Genomic DNA, 22,466 nt, shown 5'->3' with positions numbered 1-22,466 from the left:
GGGCCTCGTGGTCTAAAATTTGGCCTAGACCCGGAAACCCTAACATGTCGAGAGAAGCCCTAAGGCCCAACACTGTGCCAAGCATGAAGAGCCACTAGTTGTGCGACCTGTAATGGGTCGACCGTGTGGTTTGCAACTGCACCTCGACCAGGGGGTCTCCGACGAAAGAACTGTCAGGTGAGAGCACCCTGTGAACATTGTGCTATAAGGAAGAACTGTGCCATACTTGGGGAAGGGAGCCCTGAGTTTGGAGTGCGTACTCCGATACTGTTTCCTGAGAACTTTGTGTTATGTGAACTTTAATCGACTGAGGAATGTCATGAACTGGTGCCTGAAGTTTGAGGAAGGGAGCCCTGAGCTTCTTATGAACCTTTGTGTTGAACTGAACTTTTCCATTGTAAGGATATACAAATTGAGATCAGAGACTAAGCCAATAGAAGGTACAAGTCCTACAAGACACTGTTACAAGAACAGTATTCTGACTTGGGGAAGGGACCTAGTGATTGCTCCAGATTTTATGTTGATCACATTTTCAGTTGGACCATCCCTTCGTATAGTTTTTTTTTCGATTAGTCGTGAGGGCAAGCATAAGTTTGGACAAAGACACACTCTTTGATTTGAACACACTGACGTTCCTGAATTTGTTTAGGGAGGATAATTCTGCCATAGCGATAGGTCCAGATATGTATTTCACCCATCCTGATTTATTGAATGAAGGTTTTCAAACACTATCTGTGTCTCCCTTGATACCATACCTTTCTCACAGAAGTTATATGGGGGCTTTAAGCCACACCCCCTTTTCCACATGGCTTTGCTGTATTAGTGTGTTTCTGTTGGTGAGCTGGTTCTTCTCCTTTGCTGGTCTGGGGTTTCTCTTGTGAGGCTGTTGTGCAACGTGACGGTAGGTCCTGCCATGGTACTGCCCTGACAGGTAAGGAAATGATCGGAGGAGGCCTGTCTCCACATTCTCTGGCACCCAGGGCTTTTGCGGTCAGGCTCCCTCTCACCCCTGACAGGGCTGAATCAACGTTCCTGTCAAAAAAATATGTGAGGGGTTAGTAATGCGGGTTGGACAACTGCTTGTGTTTTTTGCAAGATAAGACATTTTATTAAGAAAGAAATTGGCAAATAAATTCTTGCTAGTCCTACTCTTTTAGAGAATTCCCTATCTGGTCTAAAGGCTAAGGGACTTACTCCTAATATAGACAAACTGGCCCTCACAATAAACAACGAAACATTCTAAGGAAATCAGAAACAACACAAAAGAATAAACAGTATTTAACCAGTATTTTGGATGGCCTTCACCTGTCCTGGTTAAATCCCTTCCACAGGGTTTTTCAAATTCAATTCTCCAAATGTTCAAAGAAAAGGAAAAGTCTTGAAACAGTTCTTATGTGTTCCAAGTCAGTACAAAAGTTCCTCAAACAAAATCCCACTAGTAACAATTCTTCAGCTTTCAGTTAAAAAGATCCCCTTCCAATTCCAGCCAAGCAAATAGCACCAATGGTAATCCTGGATTTCCAAGATTACTGCCACAGTTCAAAGATTAGGTTAACAACTTCTTCTTCTAAACTTTACAATTGATTAAGAACTCTGCAGTACATTTGGTATAATTGTCAGGATGCTTTTCTTAGGTTGTTGATTTTCTCTTGACAAGCACCCTTCTACTACTGTTACCATTGTAACAGTTTGCCTTGTTCCACAGTATTCTACTACTTCATCCAACTTCCATGTGACACCCCCTGACAGTTTATACACCAACACAGTTCAGTTACTTCTGCTTATACAATTTTATACTTCAGAATTACTAGGCATATAAAGACAAGACACTTTTACCTCTGCAGGTAGGCAAGGTACTCTTCTTTCCTATACTCCAAGAAAAGGGCAGCCTCTTTGCCTCTTCTGTCTGCCTTATTCCAAAAGTATTACCTGCCTGTGCTCCAAGACTAACTTTCTCTTAACTTCAGCAGTCTTCAGCATTACAGATTATCTTCTTCTGCATGACTCTTTTACAAGCACCTAGCTCCCTTCCCTAGCTTTGCTCACACCTTCTTGGTTCCAGTAACTACCCTAAGCGGTATTGCCACTCTTCCAGCTCCAGGTAACAATGCCACACATGTATCAGAGGACACTGGACCTTTAACAACCTCGCTGATCATGCGTAGAGTTCTTAATAGGACTGGTTTCACTATGGAAAGGGTTTGCCTCTTGGCTTGGCTAATGCTTGTTCTTATAGTTAGTACAACAACATCTGGACCTAAAACAGATACCAATAATTATATTTCTATTCAATATCACAGAGACGGTTTCAGCCTTCTTTAGGGAAATACAATTGGCCACAGGTGACCTTCGTTTGATGGTGCATTTACTTGTAACACTTGTGTAGGTCAACGTTAGGTTTTCGGAATGGTTTCTAACCCGCTTTCCATTTTAATGAGAGACACGTGACCACTCCGGCAACAATGAATTGCTCAACAATGGAAATAATAGGCTTTCCTTCTTACACAAACACTATTGGTCTCCCTAATAGTGTGCATGTTACATTTCCATTATTAAAAGAAATTTCCACAACGACTAACAGTTTATATTTGCTTTTGAACTTTAAATGAGTTACTTGTGAACTGGTAACAATTACCGGCAAGGCTTTCTGAGTGAACCGGAACGCAGAGCTTCACTCACTGGCTTCAGGAACACTGGCTGCTTCACTTTCGTGACTTATTCCACTGCTACTACTGTTTCGGGCACTCTGCTGTCTCCGGTCTGGCCATGCTAATTGGGAATCTCCTTCACTCCTCAGTCCCTCGGCTTGCCTTCTGCTACTGGCCTTTGGCTTCAGCACAGTCACGACTCTGCAATCACAGCTACTCTGTGCACATAGGGAAAGCTCCACTCTCAGTATGTCTTCCTCAGTGCAGCCACGGCAATGCAGGTTTTGAGACCACAGGATGCTCTCAAAACCTCCGGGTACTGGAAAAGGGGGGATACCATGTCTCATCCTCAGGTGCTCTCCCCCCAATCCCCAAGGACCAGTAATGATCACTCTCTGTAGGCCCTCTCAATTTATGGGTAGATTTAATTCCCTTAGTAACTGTAACAAAGGGGCTGTAGGTTTTAAATTTGCTAAAAGAAAATGATTTTGGGAAGACAACATTTCTGCCATTTCTTGTAGTGTACATTTGGCATTGAGAAGGGCATTTGATTTTAGGCACCAAAAAGATTATTTCTTTTGGTATAATATGCTTTGGTGTTACAACTTTAGGGCTTACCACCTTAGATTCCATAGGAGGTTTGCAGACATTAGAATGACATTAAGCCATAACATCTTCTGGTAGAGTGGTATGAATCTCCTTGTTAGAGGAAAATGCTGTGCCTCATCCCACATAATCTCCCAATTACCCTGGCCTTGTATCCACCCAGGTGATCCTCCCACAGTACACCACCCCCAGATTAGGAACAGGAAGCACCTGCCTTCCCCATGTTATCTGGGAGGGGACTTTAGGCCGAGTTTCACTGAGTGATCCGCAGAATTCTTCACACATGCCTCCACCCTTTCTCTGAAGTTGTCTTCTCCTTCCCCGGACTCTCCCTGTGGGCTAACTGTCTGAGGATAGTGTGACAAAAATCCAAATTGGCTAGTTTTATTCCTACCCGATGTTCTACCGTAAATGAAAATGGATGTAATGCCAAGAACCATCTCGACACATGGGGATTGGCATCTTTACTGCGAGCCATCCACACAAGTGGAGCATGATCAGTCACTAATCAGAACTTCTTCCTGGTAAGAGAATAACTCAGGCTATACACAACCCATTGTATGGCTAATGCTTCTAATTCGACAACAGAATATTTGATTGCTCTGGGTTGACGTTTTCGGCTTATGAAAATGATGGGTTTATCCTCTCCATCTTCTATCTGCGACAATAGTGCCCTAAACCGATGCTGGAGGCATGTATATGCAGAATTCTTTTTAAAGGTCTAGCATATTAAGGACAGACTGTGTAAATAGAGCTCTTTTAAGTTGTTCAAAAGACTTCTGGGTCTCATCATCCCATTGAACAATATTCTGACTTTCATTCTTCAGGCGATCTGTAATGGCCCAGTGAGTTCAGAAATGTGGGTATAAATCGACGGTAATACCCAATCAGTACAAGGAAGGCCTAAATGTTGGTCTTCGTGAGTGGGCGTTTAGTTTGTTGTACTGCTTCAACCTTGGCTTGTTGGGGCAGCACTTTCCCGTTTCCCACTTGGAAGCTTATATATTGTATGGAGCTCCTGGCCAGCTGACATTTACTGGGATTAGCTGTTAAGTGGGCCTTCCGGAGTTGTGTGCATACTGCATCAAGGTGTCTTAGGTGTTCGTCCCAATCTGCACTATATATAACAATATCGTCCAGGGATTGTGAGACAAGCATGGAATCAAGAGATGACACAGACAACACTTGTAAAATTAAATATAAAAATCTTTATTAAGGAGCAGGATGGCGTAACGCCTAACTTGCCCTATAACTGTGGTGGGAATGTCCCTGTCTAAAGAAAGCTAATGGAAGTCTGTGTCTGTAAGTCCAACTCAAAAGTCTGTCTATATCAAAACCTATGCTTGTCCTCACATCTAGAAATAAAAATGGTGTGGGAGTCTTCCTAGCAAACAAAATAGTGTTCTAAAGTAAAGTCTCAGCTCTTCTCAGCGCAAGTTCTTTCACAAGTTCAATACAGTTCCAATAGCTGTTTGTCTTACCAATGTTCTGCCAAGTCTTGGGGTGTCCCTTCCCCAAGTTCAATCTTGCACAGTTCACACAAAAGGAGGTCTTGAGGTTCCCTTCCCCAAGACAGCGTTTCACAGTTTCTTCAATTCTCAGGATTCCCTTCCCCAAGAAGTAGTACTCATACGACTGGCACTTGCTTAATGTTCCCCTTGTAAGAAAACAATAGGTCCACCTTACCTGCCTTCTAGTTGGTTTTAGTATTCCCCCTGTTTCGCTTCAGCAACCTCTTTGGCTTTCACAAATAGTGTTTCCCCGGTCTAGACGCAGTTGTTGCACCACCAGGTCTACTTATGCCAGGTCATGCAACCAGGAACCTTTGGCTCTTACCCAATTTGTTCTCTCCTCTTCAAGTTCACAGATGCAGTCTACAGAGATCTCCTTGACTATATGCTCACAACACGCAGGGGGTGCGTCCCAGCCCCTCTTGTCTAATTGGTATTTTCAACACCCAGTTCCTTGGTTTCACAGTTCACAAAAAATCAAAAGTTCTTTTTTTGGCATTAGCCTCTTTTGGGTTCTTGTTGCCATTTAGGGCTCCCTCCTCTAGGCGCAGTTGTCGGACCGCACAGTCCACCCATGACAGGTCAAGCAACCACGAGACCTCTGCTTCTCCTTGATTCTATTAGCAATGTCTGTGATCTTCACAGTGGGGAACTCCCAGGTCTTGGCATAGTTGTCAAACCACATGGTCCACCCATTACAGGTCGCGCAACCATAGGCTCCCCCTTGGCCTTGTGTAACTCCTTCACAGCATCTTCTTCTTCTGAATTCACACTTGTATTCTCTTTAGTTGCTGCAACACGTTTGGGTTTCAGTCTTTTGCTTTTGCCATAAACTTATAAATCTTTTCCACATTGGTTTATCAACCTATTTTCTTTGTTCTGTAGTAGGGAAGGCATGTATCACAAGTATGACACTGACACAATGGATACAATTTGTAAAATTTTATTGAAAATATTGGGGTTGGAGAAACTCCTATTTTGCCCAATATGTAAGATAGGAGTAGTCTTGACCATCAAATGATAAACAAAACATTGCTAGTGGAGTCCGTCAAATCAAAATGGCTTATAGTAACAAAAATCTAATACCTGCTCTATCTCTTGTGTAAAAAAGAGAAATGTATGCAAAGGAAAAATCAGTGTTCAAAAGAATAACGGTAATTGAACAAGCTCTCCTCACGTTAAAAGTCACAGAGTAAGGCTGTCCTTGTATGCAGGATGACATACTCTGGCTTGGTTTCTAACACTCTAATCAGTTCCAAACCATGGATTGAGGCCCGACTGGCCTTCCGCGTTAAAGTCTCTTTCTTGACTTTCAAAATTTTATTCCAACTTTAAGTTCACAAAAGGTCCCCCTCTGTCGGGCTACAAACTTTCACATTACAGTTCAACACAAACTTGCAAGGGGCTCCCTTCCCTAAACTTATTGCACTTCGGGTCGCCCTCAATCTGGCTCAGACCCCTTTCGGATGTTGAAGAATTTCGAGTGTTTGTGGCTCTTTGCAAACCACTGCAGGACTACTACAACTCAAAGTTCACGTTTACTCTTGCTTAATTCACTTTTGCTGTTTGTTTGATTTTTAACTTCAAACAATGTACATTTCACAGAGACCTTCGACTGGGCTAATTCCTTTCAACGGACTACTCCATTACTCTGTATCGCTGATCTCACAGCTGCCTTTTACTTCAAAGTTCATTCACAGGTCCTGCTTTCTTCACGTCACATCCACACGCGTGCATCCTTCACTTGTGATATAATGTTGCTACTTCATTTGCTTTAACACACACCGGTCTCAGGTTGCTTGCCAACTCACTGGCTTTGTGCGCTTCTTTCTTTTGCTATTTCCAATTCACGAGTCAAGGTTAGTACCACAGGCTTGGCCTTGCCTCCCCAACTCTGCCATTCCCCCGGGAGGGTCGCTGGCATCCCTGAAACACAATGCAACACCTTTGGATCCAAAGGCAATGTCCGTGCCATGACCACCTGAGAGATAGATCCCAGAGGATTAGCGGGTGAGACACCCTTTGGTTTCTCACAATGTTCATGGTGCTGCTTTCACCCGGTCTGACATTCCTTGTCAGTTTATCCCAGTCTGACATTCCTTGTCAGTTTATTTCCCAATGTTTGTTCGGTATTTTATATGTCTTGATTTTGATTCAAAAAGTATTTTTCCATTTTGTTTGATATTCACTATTGGGTAAGTGTCAGACCCCCGGGACTGCAATTCCCAAGAATCTGACCTCCCCTCCTCCACTTCCTCCTCACCTGACAACCAAGAGTCAGATGTAGCCTCTACATGTGTTCTCCTGGAGAGGTAATCCTTCTTCCTTCTTTCCTTCTTTTTTTTGTAGACAGTGTCACGCTCCTGGAGAGAAGCCACCGTGGTAAGCTGTAATACAGCGTTACCAGTGGCCCCTTTCCCGAAAAGGGACTATTGGGGAAAAAGCTGTTCGGCACAAAAAACCCCAGGATGAATTCCAGTATGGTGAAGACTCAAGCACCAGCTGGGGATGGAAGGTGGGCTCCGCAGGCTCAAGTATACACTGGTACGGAGAGGAACAAGGCTCCAGGATCAGCAGCAACGTTTGGGCAGTACCTTCAGGAAGAGCTCGGAAGGTACAAAGCCCAATCCTCAAAGAGAGAATAATTTAGGACAGCGAGGCAAGAGAGCGAGAGAGCTGGAAACCGCACAGAGGAGAAACCAGGTAGGTGAATACAGAGGAGAGAGAGAGAGAGAGAGAGAGAGAGAGAGAGAGAGAGAGAGAACGCGATGCAAAGGCGATCGCTAAAGTAAAAAAAAACGCGAAGGGCGGCGGTGTACTAAAGAAAGAACAAAGAGAAAGCAGAGAGGAAGACAACAGAGAAAACTAGCGCAGCAAACCAAAGACGCTAACGGCAAGGGAACCAAGACCCAGAGCTGAAGCAGTTGCAATGCGCAGGGAGGGCGTAACAGATAAGCCTCCCTGAGCTCTACGGAAAACAACTAGACGGCTGAAGCCGAAGCGGAAGAAACGTGGCGGCCCCATTAATGGCCGCCACGTAACCTGAATCGGGGCAACAAGGGCCACGAATCTGGGCGCCTGACAGTATGCCCTCCCCCCCTCACCACAAGCCCCCAGGGTGTGCCCTGTGGAAATTTCTGAGTAGAATGGGGGCTCTTATGTGCAAGAAAGGTTCCCATGAATCCTCAGCCTGAGAATACCCCTTCCAGTGTACCAAGTACTCAAGACGTCCACTTCTGTACCGAGAGTCCCTGAGCAGTGACACTTCGTACTCTGGCTCAGTGTCTAGAAAAGTGGGAGACCTCAGCGGGGTGGCACGAAGAGGCAGATTAGACGTTGCTTCTCTAAGTAGGGAAGAGTGGAACACAGGATGTACTCGTTGCAAACTGGGAGGAAGTTTGAGGCGATATGCCACAGGATTAATTTTAGCTAGAATGGGATATGGACCTATAAAGTGAGGCGACAGCTTGGACGGGCGAGTCCAGCGTGGTAGGAACTTTGTTGAGAGCCATACCCTGGTGCCCACCTTCCATTCAGGCACCTGCATGCGGTGGTGGTCAGCTTGATTCTTATATGACCGTAGAATGTTCTCTAGACTGGTTATGGCCGTCTTCTGAGCTTCCTGGATCCTGAATAAAGAGTCTTACACTGCAGGTAGATTAGATTGGCTCGACGTATTATGTAGAATGGTACGAGGATGGAGTCCATAAGTGCAAAAAAACTGAGTGAGTCCAGTGGCAGAATGACGGGCGTTATTATAAGCGAATTCTGCAGTGGGGAGAAAAGATACCCAGTCATCCTGTTCTCGATTGATGTAACTACAGAGGTACTGTTCCAGGGTACCATTAAGCCTTTCAGTCTGCCCATTGGTTTGCGGGTGTAACCAGAGGATAACACCCGCTCAATTCCCAAATTCTGACAAAGGGCAGACCAAAACTTGGAAACATACTGACTCCCTCTGTCAGAAGTGATCTTATCCGGGAGGCCATGTAGCCGGAAAATGTCTTTAACAAACAACTCTGCCATTTCTTTGGCGGTGGGTACTCCAGGAAGAGGAGAGAAATGAGCTAGCTTACTCAGGGAATCGATTGTGACCATTATGCAGGTACAGTTCTGAGACTTGGGTAGGTCTACGATGAAGTCAGTGGAGATGTGACTCCAAGGGCGTTCCGGCACTGGGCTCTGCTCCAGCATACCTAAAGGCTTGGTGGTACTATGTTTACTTTGATTGCACACCCCCTACAAGAGTGAATGTAACGGATTACATCAGCATGCATCTCTGGCCAGTAGAAAGATCATCTTATGAGATCCAAGGTACCAGCTTGACCCCAGTGACCTGCAGTCTTATGGTCATGACACCAAAACAAAACCTGACGGGGTAGGGGCTCCGTGGGTATGTACAACTGGTGCCCTTTAAACAAAAGACCTCTCGCTCTGTGAGCCTTCTCCTACTATTAGAGAGTGTCATAGTTACTATGGCCTCTTTAACCTGCTGCAAGAAAGTTGATATTTGACCCACCACTCTGGTTCCTGGGAAAAGCTTTTCAAGTGGAGGATTATAGGAACCAGAGCTGTCTCTTTTGCGTAACAGGGTGTCTGCCAAGGTATTCTGACTCCCAGGAATAAAAGTGATCTGGAAATCATATTGGGCAAAAAGGTGAGCCCACCAAGCTTGTCGTGAGTTTACACAATCCATGTTCTGAAGTACCTGTAGGTTCTTATGATCAGTTCGAATGGTAAATGGGTGCAAACTCCCTTGCAGCAAGTGCCTCCACTCTTCACAGGCTAACTTCATAGCCAGAAGTTCTCTTTCGATTACGGAATAATTCCGTTGGCTTTCTGTGAGTGTCCGTGATAAGTAGGCTATGGGATGTTCCTCGAGGTCTTGCTCTTGCAACAGTACAGCACCAATTGCCACTACGGAGGCATCGGTCTCCAAGACAAAGGGTTTCTCTTGGATGGGGTGATGCAAAATAGGTGTGCTTCAAAGCAGGTCCTTGAGGTGTGTAAAGCTTTCTTCTGCCTGAGAGTCCCATGCGAAAGGGACAGAGGATTTCTTTAGCAGTTTGGTTATGGGCAGGACCACCTCAGAGAAATTGGGAATGAAACACCAGTAGAAATTTGCAACTCCTAGAATCCTTTAGACTTCCTTAATACAGGTGGGTGTTGGCCAGTGGAGAATGGCTTCCGTCTTCTTCTTGTCCATATGCACGCTCTGGGCTGACGGAACATACCCCAGGTAAGGAACCTGGTCGACCCCGAAGATACACGTTTGTCTTTTGGAGATAAGCCGATTAGCTTTCAATCGGTGGAGTACTTCCGTAAGATGCTTCTTGTGTATCTTCCTGGGCATCTCGAGAGAACACTAATATGTCATCTATATATATGATAACTGTTACGTACATCAGATCTGAGAACACCCTGTCCATGAATCGTTGAAATATTGCTGGCGCGTTGACTAACCCATAAGGCATGACATGATATTCGAATAAGCCGAATGGAGTGCGGAACGCTGTTTTCCATTCATCGTCAGATCGGATCCTCAACAAATGATAGGCACTGCGGAGGTCTAGATTCGAGAATATCCTTAGCTCCCTGGACAGCCTGAATAATATCAGAGATAAGAGGCATGGAATAACGATCCTGTATAGTAACCTTATTTAGACCTCTGTAATCTATGCAAGGTCGAAGATCCTGGGAGTCTCTCTTGGGAATGAAAAAAAACAGGGCCACAGCTGGAGATTTGGAAGGTCTTATGAGACCATTCTGCAGATTGTCATCTAGGTACGAGTGAAGAGCCCTCTTTTCCAACTGGGATAATGTGAACATTCGGCCATACGGTACTAGTGTGTTGGGAATTAGATATATAGAGCAATCTTCTGGATGATGTGGTGGTAATTCTAATGGTGTTGTATCCGCAAAGACTGCCTCAAACCCAGCGACTTCGAAAGGGATGGAATGGACCCCATTGTGTTGGCCGTTGGTGTAGAGTGGGTCTTTGCTTCTAAATAAAGTAAATCACAAAGACAATTCTTGCGACAGTAAAGAGACTCGAAACTCAAACTGTTTGTAGACCAGTCAATCACTGGGTTATGTCTTTGCAGCCAAGTGATGCCAAGTGTCATAGGAAAATGCGCTGCTCTGATAATGTCAAACTGAATTTCTTCGGAATGTTTGTGTATCAATAGTCGAAGATGTTTGGTAGTCTGAGTGACGGGCCCAGAACTCAGAGGAGTTCCATCGACTCCTTCTACCTTCTGATCTTCCTTTCTGTCGATTCTTTGTAAACCCACCTTGTCGGCCCAAATGGTGTCAATGAAATTTCCAGCTGCACCACAGTCTAATAGGGCCAGTGCTTCCACCTTGCGTTGATCCACACAAAGGGTAACCTTCAGTACCATAAGTCTGGAGTCTTCCGTCTGATTTGTTGGAGTTACAGACAACGAGACATAGGGACTAGATGATCCCCTCGGTATCCTGTCCCTCCTAGGACCGAGGGTTCCCGTTTCCCGATCGCCAGGAAGGAATCTCCGTGCAATTCCGGATTTGGTGCTGATCTGAGCCACAGAATGCACACAGACCCTTCTCCCTTCTTCTCTTCCGTTCTTCGGGGGTAAGTGAAGGTCGGGTGGTGCCAATTTGCATGGGCTCATCCGCGCGTGTATCTACAGATGAGGGAGGAGGAGTTAAGTCCATTGCGAAGGCAGAGGAGCGTTGACAACATCTTTCATGCCTTCTTTCTTGAAGTCTATATTCAATCTGAAGGGCTGCTGCCAGTAAGTCAAGACAACGTAGTGGGTCTAGGAGATCTTGCTAACTCGTCCTTTATGTCTTCTTGGAGACCTCGACTGAAAATTACGAATTGTGACTGTTGTGGCCACCCCGTCATGGCTGCCAATCTTTTGAAGGACGAAATATAGGAGAGAACATCTGTTTGTTCTTGACGTATGTCTAAGAGGTCTTCTCAAGCAGAAAACGATAGTTCTTGCCTTTCGAAGTTCTTGCCTTTCGAAGTTCTGTTTGAGTAGATTCAAGAAAGCTCCGTAATCTTGAAGTGCAAGGTCTGCTCTGGTGACTAAAGGGGTAGCCCAAGCCAAAGCATTCCCTGACATGTTTGAGATGACAAACCTAACTCGGGCATGATCAGTGGTGAACGTATTTGGTCGAAAGGTGAAATGCACATTACAAGCATCCAAGAACTCCTTCAACAGTTTTGGAGTACCATCAAATTTGCCTGAAGGAAGTGACATGGGAGGCAAGTCAGCCTGTCTGGGTTCTTGAAGTGTGACCAACTGCTTCAAAACTGTGCTTTCCGCCTTCAAATTTTGAACCTCTATCGAGAGGTTGCGTACCTCTGCAGAGGGGTTCTGAACAGCAGCTACCATCTCCTGTAATTGCTCGGTGGTAGCCATGATACCTTCTTGGCGTTGCAAACTGTCAGACCCCCGGGACTGCAATTCCCAAGATCCTGACCTCCCCTCCTCCTCTTCCTCCTCACCTGACAACCAAGAGTCGGATGTAGCATCTACATGTGTTCTCCTGGAGAGGTAAACCTTCTACTTTCTTCTTTCCTCCTTTTTTTTGTAGACAGTGTCACGCTCCCGGAGAGAAGCCAATGTGGTAAGCTGTAATACAGCGTTATCAGTGGCCCCTTCCCCGAAAAGGGACTATTGGGGAAAAAGCTGTTTGGCACAAAAAACCCCAGGATGAATTCCAGTATAGTGAAGACTCAAGCACCAGCAGAGGGATGGAAGATGGGCTCCACAGGCTCAAGTATACACTGGAACGGTGAAGGACAAACTCCAGGATCAGCAGCAACATTTGGGCAGTACCTTCAGGAAAAACTCGGAAGGTACAAAGCCCAATCCTCAAAGAGAGAATAATTGAGGAAAGAGAGCCGAGACAGCGAGAGAGCTGGAAACCGCACAGAGGAGAAACCAGGTAGGTGAATACAGAGGAGAGAGAGAGAGAGCACGCGATGCGAAGGCGATCGCTAAAGTAAACAAAACCGCGAATGGCGATGGTGTACTGAAGAAAGAACAAAGAGAAAGCAGATAGGAATACAACAGAGAAAAGGTACCCAGCGTGGATAGAAAGAGAGAGAAAACTAGCGCAGCAAACCAAAGACGCTAACGGCAAGGGAACCGAGACCCAGAGCTGAAGCGGTTGCAATGCACAGCGTGCAGGGAGGGTGTAACAGATAAGCCTCCCTGAGCTCTACGGAAAAAAACTAGACCGCTGAAGCTGGAGCGGAAGAAACGTGGCGGCCCCATTAATGGCCGCCACGTAACCTGAATCAGGGCAACAGGCACCATGAAGCTGGGCACCTGACAGTAAGTGCCTGCATACATACTCCTCTTCTTTTTCCCATTACTAGAGTCATGTTTCACATAGGAAGTGTGCATTATTCCTAGTCTCCTCTTTCTCGTCTCAGTACTAGTTAGGGGTGAATGGGGAAGTATCTGAGACAATAGTGCCCCTAAACCAATGCTGGAGGCATCTATCTGCAGAATTAATTATTTTGAAATGTCTAGCATAATAAGGACAGTCTTTGTACATAGAGCTCCTTTAAGTTGTTCAAAAGACTTCTGGGTCTCATCATCCAATTGAACAAGATAAGGACATTAATTCTTCAGGCGATCTGTTAATGGCCCAGTGATTTCAGAAATTTGGGTATAAAATTAAGTCCAAGAAAGTCCTGTATGTCGGTTTTCGTGAGTGGTCGTTTAGTTTGTTGTACTGCTTCAACCTTGGCTTGTTGGGGCAGGACTTTCTCATTTCCCATTGGAAGCCTAGATATTGTATGGAGCTCTTAGCCAGATGACATTTACTGGGATTGGAAAGGGCATGACGCCATAACACATAACTTGCCCTATAACTGTGGTGGGAATTTCCCTTTCCAAAGAAAGCTGATGGAAGTCTGTGTCTGTAAGTCCAACTTAAAAGTCTATCTATGTCAAAACATATGCTTGTCCTCACATCTAGAAATAAACATGGTGTGGGTTTCTTCTTAGCCAACAAAATAGTGTTAAAATTAAAGTGTCAGCTGTTCTCAGTGTAAGTTCTTTCACAAGTTCAATACAGTTCCAATAGCTGTTTGTCTTACCAATGTTCTGCCAAATCTTGGGGTATCCCTTCCCAAAGTTCAATCTCGCAAAGTTCACACAAAAGGAGGTCTTGAGGTTCCCTTCCACAAGACAGCGTTTCACAGTTTCTTCGATTCTCAGGATTCCCTTCCCCAAGATTGCACTGTAGTACTCATACGACTGGCATTTGCTTACTGTTCCTTGTAAGAAAACAATAGGTCCACTTGACCTGCCTTTTTTCTGGTTTTTGTATTCACTTAATTCTTTACTGGGGTTCCTTCAGCCAGTCTCGGAGTTCCATTCCCCGATTTAAGACTTGTAATGATTCTCAATCTTTCAATGGTCAACAAATCAAGGCAATTGCAGATTAACTTTGCACTCTTTCTGGTTTCATAATATTCCATTCAGATTGCGTCTCCCTGTTTCGCTTCAGCAACCTCTTTGGCTTTCACAAATAGGGTTTCCCCGGTATAGGCGCAGTTGTTGGATTACCAGGTCCACCTATCCCAGGTCATGCAACCAGGAACCTTTGACTCTTACCCAATTATTTCTGTTCTCTGCAAGTTCACAGATGCTGTCTATAGAGATCTCTGTGACTATATTTTCACAACATGCAGGGGGTGCGTCCCAGCCCCTATTGTCTAATTGTTATTTTCAACACCCATTATCTTGGTTTCACAGTTCACAAAAAATCAAAAGTTCCTTTCTTGGCATTAGCCTTTTTTGGGTTCTTGTCACTATTCAGGGATCCCTGGTCTAGGCGCTGTCATGGCCACAGGCCCCAAAACACAAAAACCACACCATCTAGTGATGGGGGCAATGGGTCACTTGACTCACTTATTTCCGTTTGGGACCTATAAACACAGGGGCCCTGGCTGGACTCAGTCCTGGCACCTTTGGTGCCAGGCTCATATGGAGATGTGAGCAGGAACACTTTATTTCAGTGCAGGAGTGCTTTTACTTTATTTCAGTGCAGGAGTGCTTTTATTTTACAAGAACTTTCCAGGAGCTGAAAGCCTTTATTCCAGAGAACATAATCATGTGCTGACTCATCGGGTGTGGCTCCCTAGGCCTGGTCTTCATGTGCTGACTCATTGGGTGTGGCAGGCAGGCTGAACCTGGTGGGCGTGGCTTCAGAAGCTCAGCTATATAAGCTGCTCCATCCTTAAGGCTGGTGCTTCGCGTTACTGTGCACTCGCGTGAAATGTGACGCTCACCGCTGCTTGGACCAGTTTACTTACGTTTGAAACCAGTCGTTCTCCTGCATACTCACCTCCAGGAAACTGGTGCTTCATCACTTCATCTGCAGAGTCATCTCCTGACATCCAGTGATCTTGATCCCGACGCCGCAGCACTGCACTCCACATCCACGAACTTGGACCCTGTGAAGAAGAAGAAATACAAGGTTAGAAAATCTGTCCTAGGGCCGCACCGCATTTGAACCCTGTGCGCCCCCTAGTTAACAACTCACCAGCTACTGTACTGCTGCAGCTTCATTCATCATCGGCAACATCACCTGCAAGGGAAGAAAGCAAAAGTGGATCGGACATCTATACAAGACAATGAACTTCACAATACAACAAAAATAGACGAGGAAAGACAAAGGCAAACAGGAACACTTACCTGAAGTATAGTGGCTTAGTCGCAGCAGGACTGGACTACCACGTGCAAGGTACCAGTGAAGGAACTCGGTCCAGATCATACAAGCGCCCCTGCCAGAAGCAGCAGGATGGAGTGCTCGCCAAAACTAATCAACAGGTGAGCTTTCCAGGGACAGCGCATCCCATGGGTACCACGGTTTCAGAGAAGGGGTCTGGACGGGGATCAGGCGCACACGCTGGCATACTCCTGCCCCTTATTCTCCACGCAGGAGTATTCCCGAACAGCATCACCTATTACCACCAGTCACCACATAAGCACAGAGGGTGAAATCAGACCCGAGCGACCTTACCCCCGGGAGGGCTGCAACCGTGCCCCAACGCCTCCGCAGAGACCAGGTGAGCATAACGGGCGCAATTGTCAGATGGCACGGTCCACCCATCACAGGTCACGCAACCAGGAGCCCTGTGTTTCTCCTCAATTCTATTAGCAATGTCTGTGAGCTTCACAGTGGGGAACTCCTAGGTCTTGGCACAGTTGTCAAATAACACAGTCTACCCATTACAGGCGGTGCAACCATAAGTTCTCCCTTGGCCTTGTGTAACTCCTTAACAGCATCTTCTGCTCCACGCTTCTGAATTCACACTTCTGTTGTCTTTAGTTGCTGCAACACTCTTGGGTTTCAGTGTTTTGCTTTTGCCATAAACTTGTAAATCTTTTCCACATTGGTTTATCAACCTGTTTGCTTAGTTCTGTTGTAGGGAAGGCATGTATCACAAGTATGACACTGACACAATGGATACAATTTGTAAAACCTTTATTGAAAATGTTGGGGTTGGAGAAGCTCCTATTTTGCACTATAACTAAGATGGGAGTAGTCTCGACCATCAAATGATGAACAAAACATTCCTAGTGGAGTTTATCAAATCAAAATGGCTTATGCTAACAAAAAGCTAATGCCTGCACTATCTCTTAGTCAAAAAGTGTAAAAAGGAGAAATGTATGCAAAGGAAAAATCAGTGTTCAAAAGGTAGTTGAACCAGCTCTCCTCCTTATGTTAAACCTCACGGAGTAAGGCTGTGCCTTTAGGCAGGATGAGACACTCTGGATCGGTTTCTAACACTCTATAAGCAGTTCCAAACCGTGGATTGGGACCCGGCTGGCCTTCCATGTTAAAGTCTCTTTCTTGCCTTTCAAATTTGCATTGCAACGTAAAGTTCACAAAAGGTGCCCATCTGTCGGGCTCAGACCTTTCACATTACAGTTCAACACAAACTTGCAAGGGGGCTCCCTTCCCCAGCTTATTGTACGTTGGGTCTCCCTCAATCTGGCTCAGAACCCTTTCGGTTGTCGAAGACTTTCAAGTGTGCGTGGCTCTCTTTTAAGACCACCGTAGAACCACTTCAACTCAAAGTTCACGTTTAGTCTCGCTTAATTCACTTTTGCTGTTTATTCGGTTTTTAACTTCAAACAATGTACATTTCACCCAGACTTTCGAATGGGCTAATTCCTTTCGCCGGACCACTCATTACTCGGTATTGTTGATCTCACAGCTGCCTTTTTACTTCAAAGTTAATTCACAGGTATTTCTTTCTTCATGTCACACCCACACGCGTGTATCCTTCACTTGTGATATAATGTTGCTACTTCATTCGTTTTAACACACAACGGTCTCTCAGGTCGCTTGCCAACTGACTGGCTGTGTGCGCTTCTTTCTTGTTGTTCTATTTCCAATTCACGAGTCAAGGTAAGTGTCACAGGCTTGTCCTCGCCTCCCCAACTCTGCTGTTCACCTGGGAGGGTCGCTGGTTTCCCTGAAACAATGCAATCTTCACTTGTGGCATCTGGTCTTCTCCATGCGTCTTTCGTGGTCTGTCGGAGACAACTACCTCCAGTAGGGAACCCTTGGGGTTTTTGGTCCCTTGTCCCTTGGTCCGTTGCTCTGCTCAAGTAGGTGTGCCTTCATCCTGGAAGTTCTGCTCGTACTTGTGTTCCACCTTGCTCAGTGTGTCTTTAGGTGTTGCCTTTTATTCGTGTGAGGAGAGCTAACTGGTATCAGGTGTATGCACTTAGTGTAATGTGCCTGTCTTTGCATGGCCCGATTAACAGGACATGTCCAGTACTATGTGAGAGAGTTAGTCTGGTTACTCTGTCACCCTCTTCCTCGGCCCAGTGTTTGTGTAAAAAGGGTGGGGGGATTTGGGAATTCGGAAAATCCTACAAAATAGGATGGGGTAGTTGAACAGAAAAGGGGGGAATACGGCGTCTCACCATCGGCTGTCGCACCCCCACCCCCAGCCCCAAAGACCCCTCACCCAGGTGAACCTCCTGCACTGGTCCACCCCCAGGGTCTGGATCCAAAGGCGATGGCCGTGCCCTGGCTACCTGAGAGATAGATCCCAGAGGACTAGCGAGTGACACACCCTTTGATTTCTCACACTGTTCATGGTGTTGCTTTCACCCAGTCTGACATTCCTTGTCAGTTTAGTTCCCTATGTTCGTTCAGTATTTCATATATCTTGATTTTCATTAAAAAAGTACTTTTCCATTTTGTTTGGTATTCAATATTGAGTAAGTGCCTGCATGACCCTCTTCTTCGTCCCATTACTAAAGTCGTGTTTCACATAGGAAGTGTGCATTACTCCAACTCTCCTCTTCTTTGTCTCACTACCAATTAGGGGGGAATGGGGAAGTAGCGGTTGGGATTGTATATAACCCATAAAGGCTGAGGGAGTCTAAGGTAGGTCAGTGTTGGGAAAGGGGGGATACCATGTTTCATCCTCAGGTGCTCTCTCCCCAATCCCCAACGACCCACCACCCAGGTGATCCTCCCTCGCTTGTCCGCCAGTCAAGCCGGTCACCTGAATAGAAGATCCCCCTGGAGTAAATGTGAAAGCACCTTCAGGTTTCTCACAGTATGCACCTGCATTATCTCGACAAGGCTCCAGAACAAAATCCATTAGGCGTTGAAATGTTGCGGGTGCCCCATGAAGTCCAAAGGATAGAACAGTAAAATGGAACAGTCCACCTGGAGTGGAAAAGGCAGTCATTGCCTTAGCCTCCTCAGCCAGGGGGACCTGCCAATAACCTGAGAGAAGAGATAAAGTAGGCTGGTCCCAAGCGTTCTACCGGTTCATCAATTCTTGCCATGGGGTACGCATCGAAACAGGAAATCTCATTGAGTCGGCGGACATCGATACAAAATCTCTATATTCCGGTTTTGGAAACGAGCACTATCAGTGATGATCACTCTCTGAAGGACCTCTCAATTACACCTAATTCCTGAATTTTTTTTAGTTCTTCTTGTATGATCTGTTTCCGAGCTTCAGGCAGTCGATAGGGTTTTAAGTGGACCACTCTACCTAGTGGAGTGTGCATCTGATGGGTAACCCTTCTACCCTTCCGGGCCTTGGTGTAAACGTGTCTGAATATTTCTGAATCAGTTGTGAGTTCCTGATGTTCCTTGATCCGCAAGCTGGTTGGGATGGTTACTCCTTTTATTTTGGTGGGTAATGGAGTTGTCCGGGTGTTTGCATACAACAGCAGTATCTGGGGAATACTGTTCTCAGGGCAAGTTTTTAACATATTGATGTGGTATGATTGGGAAGGTTCGCGCCTATCGGCCTGTTGTACTTTATAGGTTAGTGGGGAAACCTTTTCCGTGATGGTGTAGAGTCCATGCCGCCGCGCTAGCAGCTTGTTTTGGGTGGTTGGTAAAAAAAACATTACCTGGTCTTGGATATAAAATGTTTGCAATCTTGCACCTTGGTTCTAAGCTTGCTCTTGTCTTGCTTGGGGGGCCTGGAGATGTATTCTGACTAATTCTCGCACCTTTCGCAAATACTCTCGGGTGTTTCTGATGAGGGGATGATCACTCCTCTGTTCTTTGTTAGGACCTTCCCATTCGTCACGGGGGATTAACAAGGATGTCTTGGATTCTGACTGTACACTGGTTGAAACGGGGAGAACCCAGTCCAGGATTGGGGTGTCTTCCTGACAGCAAATAATGCTCAGGGAATTAGGTCATCCCAATTCTGTCTATCTTCATTGACTTGCTTCCGGAGAGTTTGATTCAGCGTTTGATTTGCCCGACCAATCCGTCCGTCTTTGGGTGGCATACAGATGTTTTCAGGTTTTTTTATCTTCATGAGTTCCTTCATATTGGTCATCAATTTTGACATGAAGCTGTTTCCAGGATTTCACTTGGGAAGACCACTCTGGTAATAAAAACGGGATGATTTACTTCAGGATTGCCTTAGTCGTATTGGCCCTCAGCGGAAAGGCCTCCAGGTATCGAGTGGCATAGTTAACAAGAACAGGATGTAGCAATGTCCTGATTTTGACGTTTCCAATGGACTGATCACATCCATGCCAATATGCTGAAAAGGTACCTCGATGATAGGTAGTGGTTGCAGCTGGGCTTTGCGTACATTGTCTGGGGAGGTCTTTTGACACACTGGGCAACAGGCGCAGAGTTGTCTGACTTTGCATAGACCCCGGGCCAGTAGAACCAGCTGAGAAGGGGTTTCAGCGACTTCTCCAATCCCAAATGTCCTGCTGTCAAATTTGAATGTGCCAGTTCTAAAACTCCTTTCTGAAACTGACGTGGTACCAGTTGATGGTAATTAACATAGTACCCTTGAGGGTTAACATCGACTATATATGTAAGAGCCCATTCTTCTCTATGAAGTTAGGGGTCTTTAAAGAGCGACTCTCTTCCTGGGATACCAGGTTTCATTGTGTTTGTTCCAAAAGGGGGTAAGTCCTTTGTGCTTCTGCAAATTCGATGGAAGCAGGTCTGTGGATCACATTGGAGCTCTGGGGCTTCTTGCAGCTTAGTAATCTCACCAGTTAAACCTTCATCTAGCCCAATATCTACTCCTTCTGTTCCACTCACTGCCGCTCTTCCTGCTCTGCCTCTGTTCCTATTCCGCTACTACAACTACCTCTCTACTACCGCTGTCACCGGACCTCCACGGATATCGTGCCCTGCTCACTTCTCTGGCTAGCCCCTGGTTAGACTCCCAGGGATTAGATGCCCTGAACACCTCCCTACTACCCACGTCAACCCATCTTCTTCACTGACTACTCCCAGCACCTACTTTACTTACTTTTTTGTTGTTGTTGATAAAACATTTTTTTATAATCAATTGGTTACAACATAGACAAAACAACCAAAACCAAAGGGGGAGGAACAAGAGAGAGACGAGGCAGCTACATTCAATGGGGCCGACACGGCCCGTTTTACAGTAGTAATATGTCTTGCATCACCATTCTCATGGAATACGATTACAGTTCACATTATAAGTGTTCAGAGTAACATGCCCCGAGTCCATACACATCAGGGCCCTCCCTCCTCCCATGCCGCCCATATTTTAGAGGCTTTGTTGGGACAGCCTCTTGCGTTATAGATCCTTATTTCGATCATAGCACATGTGTCCATGTCCAGTGCCCATTGCTCCAGTGTCGGAGAGTTCGGCGCTCCCCATTTTTGTGCAATATTGCGCTTGATTAGGGCGGCCGCCGTATGCAATAGCAGTTCTTCCCATTTATTCAATTTGTGCTCCCCCGGTACTCCCAGGATTAGGACCTTTGGGTCCATTTCTATTGTTTTGGAGAGTATCCGGGCCAGTTCCCGACAACAGTCCTCCCAGAAAGTTCGGATGCAGGGACAGTACCACAGAATGTGAAAGAAGGTCCCCTCCTCATCCCCACATCTGAGACAGTTTGGGTTTGTTGCTTTTCCCCACCCAAACAGTGCAGTTCTAGGATAGTACACTCTATGCATTATTTTAAGTTGCACCAGTCTGAGTCTCAAGGAGATGGCGGCTTCCCGTGGGTGCATTAGTACCCGGATCCAGTCCTCAGGGTCGATATCCCCTGCATCTATTTCCCACTTGGCCTTTAGACTGGTGAACTCAGGAGTCGCGAAGGAAGTGATGGCATTATAAAGAATGGATGTGCATTTGGAGGGGATATATTCAGGCAAAATGTTGCGTTCAATAGGTGAGCATTCCGGGATATTGTCCTCTGTCGATATGTGGACTCTTGGGGCGTGGGACATTTGTATGTGATGGTATCTCTCAGTGTCTGGGAGCTGGAATCTGCATTGTAGGTCTGCAAACGGGGCAAGATTCCCATCTTTCAAGACATCCCCCACTTTCTGAATCCCAGCCCTCACCCAGCACAGCCAAGGCTTGAGTTTCGCAATTTCCTTCAGATTGGCGTTTCGCCATAGGGGTTTGCGCCGCTGATATTTTGTTCCTCCACCCCACAAACTTGTGTACGTTCCTCCAAGTTGTAATAATCTGTGCCTTCATTGTTAGTGGGGAGGATCTAGGGGGGGTTTGGTACAATAGCTGCAATGGATCGGTGTCGTGCATAGCTCCCACATCGGCTTTGATATGGGGTAGTTCCCGGTCTCCGTGCAGTAGGTCATTGACCACCACCAGTTGGGAGGCCCAATAGTAGGTCTGAAGGCAGGGCACTCTGATCCCACACTCCCAGACCGACCTCTGAAGTGTGGCCAGGGCTATACGTGCTTGTGCTCCGCCCCATAGGAGCTCCCTAAGGAGGGTTTCCACCCGGCCAAATTCAGCCCCCAGGATCTGCAACGGGGCGTTTTGAAGGACATAAAGGAATCGCGGGAGAGCTAACATTTTAAAAAGGGCGGCTCTACCCATGAGGGTCAGGGGGAGAAGCTTCCAATGTTGTACATCATTAGAGAATCGGTAAATGATCAGTTTAAGATTGTGCATGCTATAACTGGTAAGATCTGTTGTTATCCAGATCCCAAGGTATCGGAAGCCAAACTGTTCTATGTGGTATGGACAGTCAGATGGGTCGGGCTGACCCCCTCCTTTCACCGGGAAGAAAACAGATTTCTTCCAATTGATCTTTAGACCGCTAAATTCCCCGCATTGGACAAGCATCCGGGTGACTATGGGGCAGGTTCGGACAGGCTCTCCCAGGTATATCAGGAGGTCGTCCGCGTATAGGGTTATCCGGTCTTCCTG

This window comes from Ambystoma mexicanum, chromosome 12, assembly GCF_040938575.1.
Source record: "Ambystoma mexicanum isolate Mex_15411 chromosome 12, UKY_AmexF1_1, whole genome shotgun sequence".
NCBI lineage: Eukaryota > Metazoa > Chordata > Amphibia > Caudata > Ambystomatidae > Ambystoma > Ambystoma mexicanum.
The sequence above is the reverse complement of the archived record's forward strand: the minus strand, read 5'-3'. Positions refer to the sequence as shown.